Source organism: Poecilia reticulata, chromosome 5 (genome assembly GCF_904066995.2).
Source record: "Poecilia reticulata chromosome 5, P_reticulata-male-v2, whole genome shotgun sequence".
NCBI lineage: Eukaryota > Metazoa > Chordata > Actinopteri > Cyprinodontiformes > Poeciliidae > Poecilia > Poecilia reticulata.
The window spans coordinates 26,869,424-26,884,674 of record NC_088834.1 but is presented as its reverse complement, the minus strand read 5'-3'; the positions used below and the strand labels follow the sequence as shown (position 1 = coordinate 26,884,674).

At 38.3% G+C, this 15,251-nt stretch overlaps 1 protein-coding gene and 1 long non-coding RNA gene across 3 annotated transcripts in view; both read left to right on the top strand.

Moving 5' to 3' along the window:
* The window catches only part of LOC103465092 (cadherin-4-like), a 321,198-nt gene that overhangs the window by 49,493 nt on the left and 256,454 nt on the right, over nucleotides 1–15,251 (top strand). The gene's annotated exons all lie outside the window — the stretch shown is intronic.
* Nucleotides 9,402–12,321, top strand: LOC103465091 (uncharacterized). Its single transcript, XR_014087643.1, has 2 exons — nucleotides 9,402–11,138; nucleotides 11,629–12,321. It is a non-coding gene; the product is annotated as an uncharacterized LOC103465091 (long non-coding RNA).

Here is a 15,251-nt window from a genome sequence, read left to right as displayed (position 1 = left end):
CTATTCAAGCACAAACTGAAACTAGCATCTCAATGCTAAACATGTTGCAGCAAGCTCTGTTCACATTTCTAAAGAATTTATTTACTTTTTCAAATGATCCTGAGAAGTAGTAGGACATTGCACCAATTTGATGGTTGAGTAACCTAAAATAACAGATTAAAAACGATAAATATCTTTGTACTCCTATGTCTTATTTATCCAGTAATTTATCACCATAAAAAAAACATTTATTCTATACAATTAGTGCTTTTTTTTTTTTCATTCTAAAAGTTAGATTAAGGCTGTGTGCAATAATAGCTACATACTCACATTGTAACTGTAACCATCAACATGCCACACAAACTGGGAAAACATGCCAACACAACATTGCCTTTACTCAGCGTTATCATAACGTGAGAGTCTCTTATAGTTTACGTCGAGTGGCAGTTTTTCCCCTCCGGTAGAGCAGTAAAATATAACACATTTAATTGAAAATGACACCTGTCAGCTTGTTGGCCCTCAAACACCTTTATCATCCTTAAAGTGGCTTTGATTCGCCATTTGCACGGTGCCTGTTGTGAATATCTTACCTTCTGTGAGGTGAAAACAAAGCGCCTGCAGATCGCTGCTCGGGGCGACGGCGCTCCACATCATGCAAACGGACCGCGAACGTAAACGAATTGCCGCTGTTCTCCGCCTTCCTGTAAATGTCAGCGCCTTTCTGCACGAGGAGAGCCAGCGGGTTCCCTCGACGGTTCCCGCCACCCTCAAGTCATTGCCCCCCACCCCCCGCGTAATCGTATTTGGATGACTTACCTGTCTGCTGAGTCGGTTATAGTGATGCTGTACATCAAATTATGTCAGTTAATCCTGCCTTTAATGACTGATTTAATGATACAAGTGTGCTGGGCCAGTGCCAGGATGCGGCGCTGCCACTCAGGCCAGTTGAAATGCAGTTGTTGGTTGTGTGCACTGCATGTTGAATATGAATTTATTGTTTCGTGCTTTCTTCTAGACTTGATTTCCTCACGGTCTCATTTCTCCGCTCCACAGCATTTCCTGTATTTATTAAGAAATACATTTTCCTTTTGTTCTTGCATAGTTTCTTGTCTGCCTTAATCTGTAATCATCCATCCATCTGCTTGTCTGTGGATTCTTTTCAGATTTTCTAATAATAATAATAATAATGCATTTTAATCTGAGCCTTTAATTGTTTTAGACACTGAAACACAATTTGCAGAAAAAAGCATGACATGGAGATAGACGAGCATTTGAAAATAAGAGACACACATCCTGCATATTTAATGATGTTCAGAACATATGACAGAAAAACAGACTGCAACCAAGAAAAGAATTGTATTCATCAAATTTCCCCTCAGGTCTTGTTTTCTTTCTTCAGTGCTGCTCTATTTGTTTCCCAAAAATGTTTTCATAGAGTTGATTAGCAGACGTGTTTATCCAGGTCAAAGTTCAGGCTTACTCAACGATAATGGCTGCGCCTCTTGAAGTGGCAAAGTGTTCTAAAAAGTGTTTTGTTTTTTTCACCATCCAGCCTTACAGCAACTCAAAGGAGGTTCAGTAATACATCTTTTTCTCTTGTTGGGCTGAAAGGAAAGTGAGAGTAAATGACTATCGATTGGCCAGCCGAGGGATTGGGCCTTCGCGGCCCCGCTAACTGCTAGTCTGCCTGAGTAGCTATTATTAGCATTGCTCAACATGTCGCGCACGACTCAGGTAAGTGGCTGTCCCTGACAAATGCTGTTTGCCAGTCCAGTCCATTATCTGTGGGACCGGGATGACCGCTGGGCCCCTGCTGCTAATATGCAAGGAGATGGTTATCAGTTCAAATTAAGAGGAGGCCCTTCTGGGGACCGAACAATGTAATTGTTTTTGACAAGTTGCAGCCCCGCAGGCTCGAACCCTCCAGAGAGGAAATGGATGCAACTCAGTGGAAGACGCAGGGAGAGAGAAAGAGAGAGAGAGAGAGAGGGGGAGAGAGAGAGAGAGGGAGAGAGAGAGGGGGAGAGAGAGAGGGAGAGGGAGAGAGAGCGCCCAGATGGGTGCTCCTGCAGGACGCCTCCCCCTCCTCATATTTCAGTGGATCGGTCTGAGAGTTAATCTGTTCCATCACAAAGATGCAGATGAGGTTACTTGCAATTGTGTGATTAAACCGGGCAGTAAATCACCGGGTGTGTCATGACGGAGGTGTCATCCACGCGAGTGTCGGCGTGAGGTGTGTGGATGTGCCGTTCAGGATGTTTTTGCTCCTAATGCCACGGCGAAGTCCCGGTTGGATACCTCATTAAAATCAATTTCATGTTAATGCTTAAAAACTCGATGGCTTTAAGGTGCAGTAAAACGCATTACGTTCCATCATTATTACACGCTCCGTGTTCATGTTATGGTTGTGTCGCTTTTATCTCACTTAGCACCCGGGGTGGGGTAATACATCCAAATCACAAGAGACAATCCACCACACTGGGCTCCCAGAGAGAGTTTCAGCAATGAACCAAGGTTTTTAAAAAATGCAAACTACTTTTTTTTGTTTGTTTTTTAAAGAATCTGCAAACAATGTGGAACATTTCAGTCAAGGTGTGACTAACTCATGTATGGATTGAAAAGAGGTCCTATTATCTTTTCGCAAATAGATTTAATGTTTTGAATAATATCTGACTATGTTATTCAGTTTAGGTTTGACTACAACTAAGTAAACTTTACTTTTGCACTAACAGAAAACTATGATTTAGATGCCAACTTTAGTATCGTTAGCATATAAAGTTTAGGCAGCTGCTATATTTTCAATGGTTCTTAAAATCCTCCTTAACTCATTCTGCCTCTTGAGATCTCGCTGCAAATCAGCTAAGAAGTTTCAAACTTGCAGTATTGGGTTTTGTTGACGGCAAAACATTTATTTCATTCCAATAAGAGGATCTACAAGAAGAGCGCTCTAATTCTAAAGATGCATCTTGCAACGATTTCCTCCAGAATGTTTCGATCAACTTGTTGATAATTACTAATAAACGAGCGCCGTTCCAAACATGGCCTACATTACTAGCTTTTTGTTTTCGGGGCACAAGAAATCAGGCCGAATTTGGCCGCAGGCTAGCTGGCTAACGCTATGACATAATAGTGCAGATGAAGCATCGAACAACCAGTGTCAGGATCTTAGTCAGGGAACCGACTCAACCATTATAGAACAGAACTGGAGCAGTTTTTAACGGACTAGCTTTGAGGCCTTGAATAATTGACCCAACAAGGGATTGAAATTACAAATTAGTTTAGGCGAGAAATGCTGTATCTGATACCTGCTGCTTGTGCCTCTTAAATAAAACTACCAGTGATTTATTTGGGATAAGATGTATTTCTACTGAAGCTTCAGTTGGATTCTAAGACTTTTTAGTTTGAAAGAAAAATTAAAGGACAAGAAAATCTTAACAGGAAATTTACATGCGTCCATCCAGGGCCCAGCATGGTCAGACCAAAGTCCAGCTGTTGACGCGCCGTCCCAAGACTTCGGGATGTTCAAAACACACACCGAGCCACGCTCCCATGAAACAGCCTTTGTGTTTCAGTCCAACTGTTCGTACATCTGACTACTTGCTCTGTGAGTGAGAAAACCGGCATCTGAAAGTTGAGGACTTGGGGTTGTTTTCCATACAAACACCCATAAAGTTCTGGACAATTTCACAATAGTTTCCAATAAAGAGGGGCGAAACGTTCATGAGAAGACAGAGTGAATGACATGAAGCTGAGAACAAAACGCAACAACGAGAACCAATTTTGTCGGCTTGGTCCGACTATGAAGAACCAGAAAGTATCAACAACAACGTTATGACTGAAAGATATTTCAACATCCTGATCCATTTCTATGAACGAAGAATGTTTGACCTGAAATAGTCTATTTATTTCTATGAGCCCCGTTTTGACGACATGAGCGAACGTTGAGGCTGTGTGTGGTTCTCTGTGCTGTTCCATGACAAAACTGAGAATCACTGAAATATTCGGCATAATTGTGATTTTTCAAATAAAGGGATTATTACAAAGACGGTGATAGACTATTATGTTGTCTGTCGTGCACCTAGTACCATTATGCAGCCAACAGAAGATTTGGAGGACAGCGAAACTGGACCTGGTATTCAATCTTGATTTTGGAACCAACACCAACCTCACATCGGGGATTAGCAGGCAAAGAAACGCAGACAGATGAATTCCTACCACGTTCACAAGCCTCGCCGCTTAACAAGGCCTGTTCTTTCCGTGGCGATACGTATGACAATCACACATGCGTCTTGTACATCAGCATTCCCCTAGGACTCTTTCCTCAACAATCCGGCTCTGACTGAAAGGTATAAATACCTCTGACAGGCAGTCCCTCTGGGAAATGTGTTCTCTAATTGTTTGTTTTAACTGGCTATTCTCCACTCGATTTGCCAATATTTATGGCGCAGAGAGACAGAGAGATGGCTACAGCTGGTGCTCAAAGAGACGGGACGAGAAGGGAACGTGTTGCGGTTGATTGCGCGTAACTGCTGTTTTCAGGTGCGCCGTGGAATTACAATGGGTACAATGGGAGAGGAACAGCAGGGGTTGGTGTTTCCAGAGTGGAGACAAAAGACGTGATTGACGGATGCGAGGATCGGGCACAACACGACAATTACAGCATGTCCAGCGAGTCACTGGGACAAATTCACTGCAAAAAGGTACGCAGTGCGGATGCCGCGTTAATTTTTAGAATCGCTGCTCATTAGACTTTGTTTTCCCAACTTCTTCTGCCAAGAAATCCGACCCTGTTTCTAGCACTTACTTGAAAATTTGTTTTGTTGCACTTGCTTCTTTTTGTTTTTGTTGTTTTTTTGTTTTTTTTTCATTTGGGCCATATGGCTGCGCTCTGTTGCAAGCTGTTCAGCTGAATGTGAACACAAAAATCTGGGCACCTAGAGACATCATTAAGACCGAGAAAGGGTTGGGTTAAAAAAAAAAAAAGTTTAAGTCCGCCATACTTGTTGATTTCTCAAAACTGTTCCAAGTCTTACAAATCTGCTGCCTGCTTTTCTGCACCGTTGTTCTTCGTGGGAAACTACCTTTGTGATTCGCAGAGCCAAATAAGAAAACGACAAGTCTTGGGGTTTAAAGTTGGCATTAAACAAACTATCAACTTTAAAAAAAAAAAAAACATTCTAGTTATAAATCATTTGTCAGTGACTTTAAACGGTGTCACCTCTTTTGTAAGTAAACCCTAAATGACGACAGATGATGGATTTGTATGAATTTTTATAATAACATCAGCACACACACACACACACACACACACACACACACACACACACACCGAACAAACACACAGAGTATCCCCAACAGTCGATCCCTGACACTGAAATCTGAAGCCAATTTAATATCTGTCATGTCCCCATTAAAATCCGAGTGTTAATTACACCTTATAAAAAGCCTGTCATGTTCCATAATCCCACAAGCAGCAACAACTCAAACTCAATCAGCGCCTTGGATCTAGCCACGAGCAAGTGCACTGTCAGCCCGTAATTGAATGGTTGTCCAGGCCGGGCGCAAAGCTGCCAATTCAATCCATATTTATTGTTCAACATCTAGATCTCAAATCTGACCTTGAGACTTTAGAGGCTCGTTCTTTTCTCCTCGCCGCCCCGTCTGAAGAAGGCGCAGACCGTCGTGCCGAGCTGCGCCGCGTCTCGATTCCGATGCGGATCACGTCAGCTTGCCGAGAAGGGGAAGAGGGGGGCTGGGGGGGCGCTCACCAGTCTGACCTGGATGTTCCTCCCTCGGTTCAGTCCTTTCTTCTGCTTCCCACTCTGCTGTGGTTCTCTCCTCCCTGCAAGCAGCTGTTCATTTCCTGTGTGCTACTTTGCGACTAACAACCCCATATTCTCCTCAGACTTCTTGTACATAGGAGGGCGAGGGGGGGGGGCACAAAAGAGAAAAAAAATGGAGGAAGACGGAGATGAAATGGTAGTTAAAAATGAACAATTTCTGCTTTGTGTAAGAAGGGTAATAACTACAGGAATACAGAGCTGCCCATAAAATCAAGATGTTTTCTTTTGTACTCTTGCATCAGGTTTGTTCAGAAAATATTTCTCTCAGGAAATTGAAATGTATTTTAAACAAAAAGGGCCAAAATGAAATCTTCTAATTTTCCAACCCGATTGTTTAAGTTGTCAGGAAGAGAGAGTACCTCAGCACGAGATGAACGTCTCTTTTTGGCTTAAGATGCCGTCTCTGTAAGGAGTCACGATGCCTCAGTAGAAGCATCTACACTAAAGAGAGTTGTTATTGCGACATGAGAAACGTTCTTGTGACTAAGGTTGGACTGTTTCTACTTACCTGCAGATTTCTGGGTGCTTGTCCAATTTTAGCCCTCGTATGTGAGATTAGACGTGGTGTGCTAAACAACGATAAACAGATAAGAAAAGTATGTTCTTCCTTTTTCCAAGCTTGCACGTTAGTTTTTCAATTTTCTATTCAATTACCTGTCAGGTGTGTGAGTTTTCCTCAATTTGTCATAATAATTGTTTTTTTCTTTCAACAGTAAATCTCTATGAAGACGTAGTTATCAGATCTTTTGGCCATCGCATAGGAATCCCAGTGAGCTGTCACTGTTCATAGCTCCTGGTTTTTACACCACTTGGACACACGTGATGAGCTTGACATCAGATTTAAATTGTTTTCATTCTGCAGCCAGGAAATAAACCTTTGTCCATGTTCATAGCGTTTCTGTTTTAAGTCAGGTTTGTGTTTGTTTTTTCTTCTTCTTCCTTTCAGATTCAGCCTAAGGGGCAGGATTATGTCGAAGGTGTCACAGAGACAGCCAAGTCCTCCACAGAGCAGATCGATTATTGCATGAAGAGAGCCTAAATCTCATTTTGCCTGTGTTTGAGTGTGTGGCAGCACCATCCTCAAGACCCCAAACTAAAGCTAAAAAAACATGAGGACTCTTGGATAAAATGATTAGCAGCCGCTTCTGGAAGCAAAGTGGTGTTGACTCTGTTCCACCAGGACAATGATCCTTCACATTCCAAGGAATTCCTAAGGAGGCCTTTGGAATAAATTATGTAGTGTTTTGGATTGAACTAAATCTGAATTGTGTGCCATGTGATGTTTGGTCACACAAGTTCAGTGAAGAGAGAGAGAAAACCCCTTTCCCCTGGAGGAAGATCCAAAAATCTGATCCGGTGTCGGGAAACGTTCTCTCAAAAATGACTGACGAGCAAATGGAAAACATCCAAGCATTGTCACTTTAATGATCCAAACAAACTTTGGGTCATTAAAGTGATCCAAAGTTCCATTTAACGGCTTGCTAACATCGCCTTTTCATTGATTCATTAGACAGACTGGGCACTGTACCGACGGGCTTATTTTGATATATTATCTTCCCAATTAATGATGCAGTCTGAAACCAATTGTCTTAAGTAAACAAACTTTGAACTTATAACATTAAAATGATTAAAAATGATCACATCCAAGTGCAGAATTTACTTTCCATAGTAGAAAGTAACCTGAAAACTCACAATAACCAAGTCAAGTGAGGCCTCAAGATCTTTAGATGGGTTCTGTCGTGACCTCCTGGATGAATCTTTGTAGGCTGACCACTCATGTTGTAAGTTTTCTTCATTCGTAGCTGATGGCTCCCACTGTCTGACTATTAATCTTTTCCCTTTAATAAGGTAATAATCACTGAAAACAGCATTCAGATTAACCAATATGTTTAAAAGTTGTTTGCTCTCAAATAAATGTGCTCCAAAGCAGAGTTAAAAGAAATATGTAAAGGATGTGAATTCTTCTTGACATCACTCAGTGCCAAATAAATGATTGTGACATTTAAAGTCTTTCACTGACCGTCTCTCCGTCTGTATCTCTGATGTAGTTTAGGCACAAAACTTTACCAAGTTGGCATTTTGAAGCTTTCTGTTGGTAACAATTAAATTTACCAAGTCACTGGTCACACCATGACTCATGCCAGACTTGTGAATATACTGCTGATCTATTAGACCATAGAGAAACACATTAATGCAAGCTTACCTCATTGAATAACCACTCGTAAGGGGCTTTGGTGTAGCTCCTTATGGTTAAATGACAGTGTGTAAAAGCAGCGATGCGAGGGAGATTTATGCATGTCCATCTTGCCAAAAGTAAGCATTTTCTCCTATGATTATGATGGTCGACTACACATACTATATGGTGTGCAACAACTGTGTATTGACCGATTAAGCAACCAAAGCTAATGAGATTTAAAAAACTAAATAAAAACCTGCTTTGGATTCAGCCTCTGAGAGCTCATTGCTCTACAAATTACAGACTTAATGTTCTCACCACAACCTTATGTTTTCCAAGGCAAAGCCCTTTGGTTATCAAGGATGCAGCACTCTATAAGCCATAGATTATTTATGTACGGTCTGTCCATACCCTGCAGCTAGCCTGCAAACTAGCCTGCTGAGTGGGTTTCAAACTGATTTATTTTAGGTCTAACCTCAAAAAAATATGACTGTAGGTGATGGTCTGTAGGTTACACAAACTATAGAAATGTCAGATAACAACCTTATTTGTCCCTACACAGAGAGTTGATGGCTATATTCGACTTATGTCAGTAAATGGCTAGCTTAAAGCAGACGGTGGTGAATATTGACATCTTTTGGTGGTGGTAACCATCGGTAGGTGGACTGACACTGGCGGCTGGCTGACAGACAATGGTTGGAAATTACAGGCTTTGAATCATTTGACAAAGAACAGAGCCGCATGTCGTACAGAACACGTTTTATCACCAGCTGCTTTTCAGTCGTCTTTCATAACGTCAAAGTGAATCTGTGACCATCCTAGAGTAGAATGTGTTGACGCTCTTTAAATAAATCAGTGATAAATTCAGTTTGCTTGGTAAACTGCCTTCCCTTTGATTGTTGTACGTTCTTGTATATTTTAAGTGAAAGGATTATGCTTCTTTGACATACCCAATGTCAAGGAACTAAACAATAAAATAAGTTTTAAATCAGACTGTGTTGAGAAAATTACCCGATAAAGAGCAAGACCGTCTTCAAAACGCCTGCAGACTTTGTGGATGGTGTGCATCCTTTGCTTAATCAGGTTATAGCGTGTAATGGTTGCTAAAATGATTTTTATGCCACCTTTCATCTGAAGTAGCTTTATATTCTCTTCATTTTTTTTTTTTTACTGAAGCTCTCAAAGTACACAGACCGTTTTTAATGTGCTTGAATGAATTCCTCGGCACTCATGTAGTGGAAGTCCTGATGCTTTTGCTCGATATCAGAAGTAACTGGATCAATTGTTAGATTTTTTTTATTTAATTTTTTTTTTTTATAAAGATCACAGCCGTGACAAGTTGAGCTATTAAATACAACATGCTTGCAACGATGTATGCAGATGCTACCCTGAGGCCTTCCATGCACTGCAAAAACTGAAATCTTAGTAAGATTAAATATCTTAAATTAAGGAGATTTTTCTTGTTTTCTTTCTGACAAGATAATTTTTCTCACCAAGAGGGATTTATGTTAGAATATTTTTCTTATTTTAAGTGTTTTTGTACTTAATTATCTCAGTAAGATATAAAAGCTTAATATTAAGAAAATATTACTTATTATGAGTAAATATGTGCTAGAATCTAGAATATCAATATTTACCAATCAAACTTCAAGTCTAGAACTTATTTTATATAAGTAAAAATTTCTTATTTCAAGCACATAAAGCAAAATCACATACTTAATGAAATGTCTTCAGATAATTAAAACAGACTATGTCCAAATGGAATCCTTTGTGTTATTGACAATGAAAAATAAAAACCCCTATGAACTTATACTCTTGTATAAGTTGGCAGAGTGTACTGGAAATTATAATTTAATATTTAAACGGTTGACATTTAACACAACAATTTCAGAGACAATATCAGTTTATATATCAAGATAATTCTTGGCATGTTTCCATCTGCTAAGGACCTTAATCTCATCTTCTTGATGCAAGATGTGGGAGCTCTTACTGACATGTCATAAAATTTCTATTGATGTGTGATTTGAAATGGCTGGTATTCCACACAATGAGATTAGAATCAACAATATTGATTAGCTCAATGTCATGATAAATATTTTAACTTTTGGTTTATATTTGAAATTCTTACTTTATAAGTTATTAATATTAGTTTGAACAATAATTTATTGTTCAAACTAACAATAACAAGTAGTATTTGTTTGATTTAATTATGACATCATACAATCCAAATGGGAAAGCGCCCAAAATGTCAGTGAGATAGTATTAATGTTTGATACAACAGATCTTCTTTCCGATCCGATACCGAGTAAAATTTAAGCTGGTATTGGCAATACAGATCCCATACTTTGAGCAAAGACAGTTAATTTGTTTCTTAATTAAATAAAAAATAAATGTAATCCATATCTTGGCTTCATAAAAAGAACACAATGTACTCTGATGCACTCATTTTAAACTCAGAAGTACATTGAGACAACAATCTCGTTTACTATAAACTATTTTAATTCAGCTGAAATATACAAAACATGTGAAAATCGAGTTGCAAACTAAAAAAGAGAAAATTAGTAAAGTAATAACCCTACTAAACACATCCTTGTTTAATTATTAAAACTACTATAAAATGACAGCTGAAATAGCTCCATGTCACTTTTATAATAATCTGTCAACATGTTCATTTCTGAGTGAGTGAGCGTCAGCAGCACGCTGCGCATGGGCATTACGTCCTTACACATTACATACTTACCAAGCGGAAGAAAAAGTAGTTCCCATTAACAACGTTTCATTTAGGCAAGATCTCAATAATTTAGTTACTTTTTAACGTACTCTAGTTAATCTACATTATCTCAAATTACTAAAGTGTTGAAAGTATTGATCCTTGGATCTGACAATAGATTTTAAAGAATTAAGTTCTGGTATCGGAAGAATCGATATTTCAGTATCAATCCGCACATCACTAACGGCAACGCCAGAGATCATTTAACTGCCCTGATTAACGGTTAATTCAGTTGCAACAGCCTAACTAAGCTTTTATCTACTGTACTTTTATAAGATTTTCTTTTGGCAAATTCTCTAATCTCGGTTGGACATGAATGACGATGGAGGACTTTTTACGTGTATAGACCCTACAGCTGCTGTACTCAGAGGTAAGTTTAAAGTTGTCTGTCTTTCTAAGATAAGCTAACTGAAGCTAGTTAGCATGTCGTGAAATGCCAATTTTCATCCGCGGTTAAAGAGCCGCTCTTGTAAATATGAGCTTTGAACAGTTATTAACCACAATAGCTGTGGCTTAAAAATAATATCGACACGAGTTCTTGGTAGCTTCCATTTTTTAACATAGCTAAGGTGGCTTCTCATTCATAGCTTCTGATTCGGAAAATGGTTAAAGGGCAATTCCGCCTAGTATTTCACGAACTGAGGGTGTTTGATGTGCTGTAATTTAAAAACTTAAATGCAATGAGTCTACAAGGTTAGATATTCCACACTGTTACCAGAATATTTTAAACACTATTTTTGATTGGTGAATTTAAGTAGTCCTTGTTTGATTAAATTAAAATAACTTTCTTGTCATCTTGAATTCATGTAATATTGTAATGGAGCACATGAACTAAAATAAGACTTGTTTTATTTTTCAAGTAAACCAAACTGTTGCCATGGTGAAGCCTATGCCAGACACATGTCAATCACGTATTGCACCATCTAAAAGAAACTTTGGGAATTGCAAGTGACGGCGTCCTTCACATTCTTGAGGTAAGAAATTTATGATACTGATTCATCATTACACTGATTAGTCCCTAAAACGTGGTTTGTTTTGTGATTGTTTTTCTGTCTGTGCTCCAATTAGCAGATGACCCAACAACTTCAAACAAGACCACTTTTCAGCTCTGTGGTGATCGTGAAACCAACTTTCTACTGGCCATTGGAACCATGCCTGCCTGCCCTGATCTTCTGAAAGGAGGACATCATAGCTACTACACTTTTCAGCATCCGTGTGTGGGACCACTCCTCTCTGTGCTGCTGACAGACGTCTTGAGAACAGCGTCCGTAACTGAGGCAAGACTTCCACATATAAAAGGCTATGGCTTATTGGAAGAAGTTCATTGCGGGGGAAGCTCCTATTGTTGACATCTAATCCCAAGATTTTTTTTTGCTTTGGACAATTTGGTTTGCTTGACTCTTAGTGCAGCAGATGTGTCAGATCTTCATTGTTCTGTCATTTTACAGGATTGTTTCAGAATCAGATGCCCATCCAGACTTTAAATTCTGACCAGTAGTCATGTTTTATTGTGTTTATGTGAAACTTAAATGTAATAAAGATGTTAAAAGTAATTGAACTTATGTCTTCATTTCAGCAAGCCAATAACATCTCTTGTTCCAGTATTCACAGGATCAATTTTTGGATGTTTGTCTTAGCATAAGAACCTTGAGTAAAGCTGTGACAAAATATATATTTTAATCCTATGCAACAATAAAAATAAACTAGATTTAGGTATATCACTGCAAAAAGTCCCCTTTCAAAAACAAGAAAAAAAAAGTACAAAAATAGGGTATAATTTTCTTAAAATAAGAAAAATTATCTGCCAACAGAACAAGAAAATTTATCTTGTCAAGATTTTCCAAAACAAGAAAAAATATCTAACCAAGATAAACCTACAAATATCTTAAAATTAGTGTATTTGTACTTAAAACAAGCCAATTTTACTAATACAAATAGAATATATGAGATTTATTTTCTTAATACATAGAACATTTTCCTTAAAATAAGAAAATTTTACGCTATTTCAAGAAATTCAGTGTCAAGTAACATTTTCTTTACTTGAGATAATTTTTCTTAAAATAAGATAATATATCTTACTCGTATAAGTAAAATTGGCTTGTTTTAAGTACAAATACACTCATTTTAAGATATTGTAGGTTTATCTTGGTTAGATATTTTTTCTTGTTTTAGAAAATCTTGACAAGATAAATTTTCTTGTTCTGTTGGCAGATAATTTTTCTTATTTTAAGAAAATTATACCCTATTTTTGTACTTTTTTTTCTTGTTTTTGAAAGGGGACTTTTTGCAGTGTGGTTTTATGGTCAACAAAGCAATTCATCATTTTGAAGTGGAAGGAAAATTATATTTTGGTATTCAACCCCCTTGAGTCAACATACCTACAGCTTCTAGTGTTTTCTAGGAGTACGTCTCAGCCAGTATTGTTTATCCAGCCTCTTCTGCATGTTTGAAAGCCCTTATTTGTGTTAATTTTGATGATTTCATACTTTCAGGTAATAAAAAAACATGACCTCTGTCCTCTGTAACAATGTAAATTTCCCCACTGCGGGATTAATAAAGGAATATCTTATCTTAAAGTTACGATATTAAATCAGAAATGTTTACTTCATGAAACGTATGTAAAGGTTATTTTGAAAACATGCCGTAAATCTGACAAACTGGCCTCATCTGAACATTTATTCTAATTCACTGACATAATCTGAATATGACCCTTTAAGTAACGGATGACATCAGTGTTTGTATCTACTATTGGAAAAAAAATTTTAATGGTTTAAATTAAAACTTGTATGATTGTAACTTTCATTTAAAACCATTGCTCAATTCTTTATTATTTCTGGAGAATTTAATGAGCCCCTGTTGTCATGATGAAAAGTTTGTAGGTGAACCCAAATGCAGAGGATGGAGATTTAGAGTAGGTGATGATGAAATTTAATAAAGATACTTGAACAAAACTTGCAACAAAAAAAATAAAATCCATGGAGGAATGTGGAGTAAGAACAAAAGACAAAATACATAAGAAGGGAACCAGCAAGGGAACTTGAAGAGAACATGGGGCAGAACAAGGAAGTGACAGGGGTAGACGAAAGGATCCGGCAAGTAATGGCTGAAGATGAGAAGCCTAAATACTGAGGAGGTTGAATGCTGAACAAAAGACCTCGGCTGATGAGCTAAATGATTGCAGGTGTAATTAGAGGAAGAAGGAGGCAGACTGAGGAGGTGGGGGGAGACAAAAGTAGCCCAGGGGATCAGAAAATAAGCCTAACACTGAAGAATAACGAGACTAAAGAAACATAATTATACAAGAGTGACAGAGAATAACTAGAAGGAAAAAATAAACATAACTAGAATCACTAAGGAAGAGCTGAAATCAGGGCAGAACTAACGGAAAAAGAACTAAGGAACACCAAAAATGACAAAATCCAAAACCAAACTCAAGCAATCCCTTATCCTAACACCAGTAGCTCCAGACAAATGGTTCCAGAGCTCTTTTTATAGTTGTGGAAATCATTACTTTTTTATCAACTTTAGTAACTTCTGTGTCACAGTTGTAAAAACATCCCCACAGGATGATGTTCCCACCACTTTATCTTATGACAGGATAGACAGTTTGCTGATGACTGTGCTTTTTTTGTTTAACATCTTATGTAATTTTCCAGAAAGGTTCTGTGGCCTTCACATAATAGTTGTATTTAAATTGAGATGAAGTTATACACAGAGTAGTTTGTTGACTGCTTGGGTTACTTCTTACAGCAGTGGGCTGCATTTAGTGTCATGCAGGGTTATCGGAGGAAACGGAACTTCAGACTAACTCCTTCAAAATTGGAAAATGTGTATATATTTTCTTCCACTTTACAATTATGCACTACTTTGTGCTGATTTATCACACAAAATTCCAATAATATATGATACTTACATTGCATTTACAAGGCATTGTGTATATATAACATCCTATATAACATCCTCTTCCCTCTTCAGTAGTTTTTATGTTGCTTCCTGTTCACTCCTGGATGAAATGAGGAATCTGTGCTTTGTTTATATCTGCCTGTTCAAGTGCAATGGTTAGTTCCTTTTTTTAAGTCTCTACAGAGAGCTGTATTTCTTTTTATCCTGTTCTAGCCTTGTTCCATGTCCAATTGCTGCAGGCTGACTATGTAGCCAAATCTAAATTGCGCCTTTTTGTAAAAACCGCTCGCAAAGAAGCTTCATGTAATAGTGTAGCGTGACTAAATGCACTAAATGGCTTGTTTGTCTTTAGTGTGAAACCTTACGTCTGACGGCAACCTGATTGATCGAGACAGATTACTTGTGGACATTTAAATGTTCAGAGGGGAGCTGAGAACACGGTCAACAGAGCAGATTATTGAGGCCATCGACCAACAGCTCAGTGGTTAATTTAACACGGGAAGCCTAATATCAAGACAAACTTTCTTTTTTTTCCCCCCCTCCTCTTGGCTGCCTCTCTTCTCTCCATCTGTTACTTTGC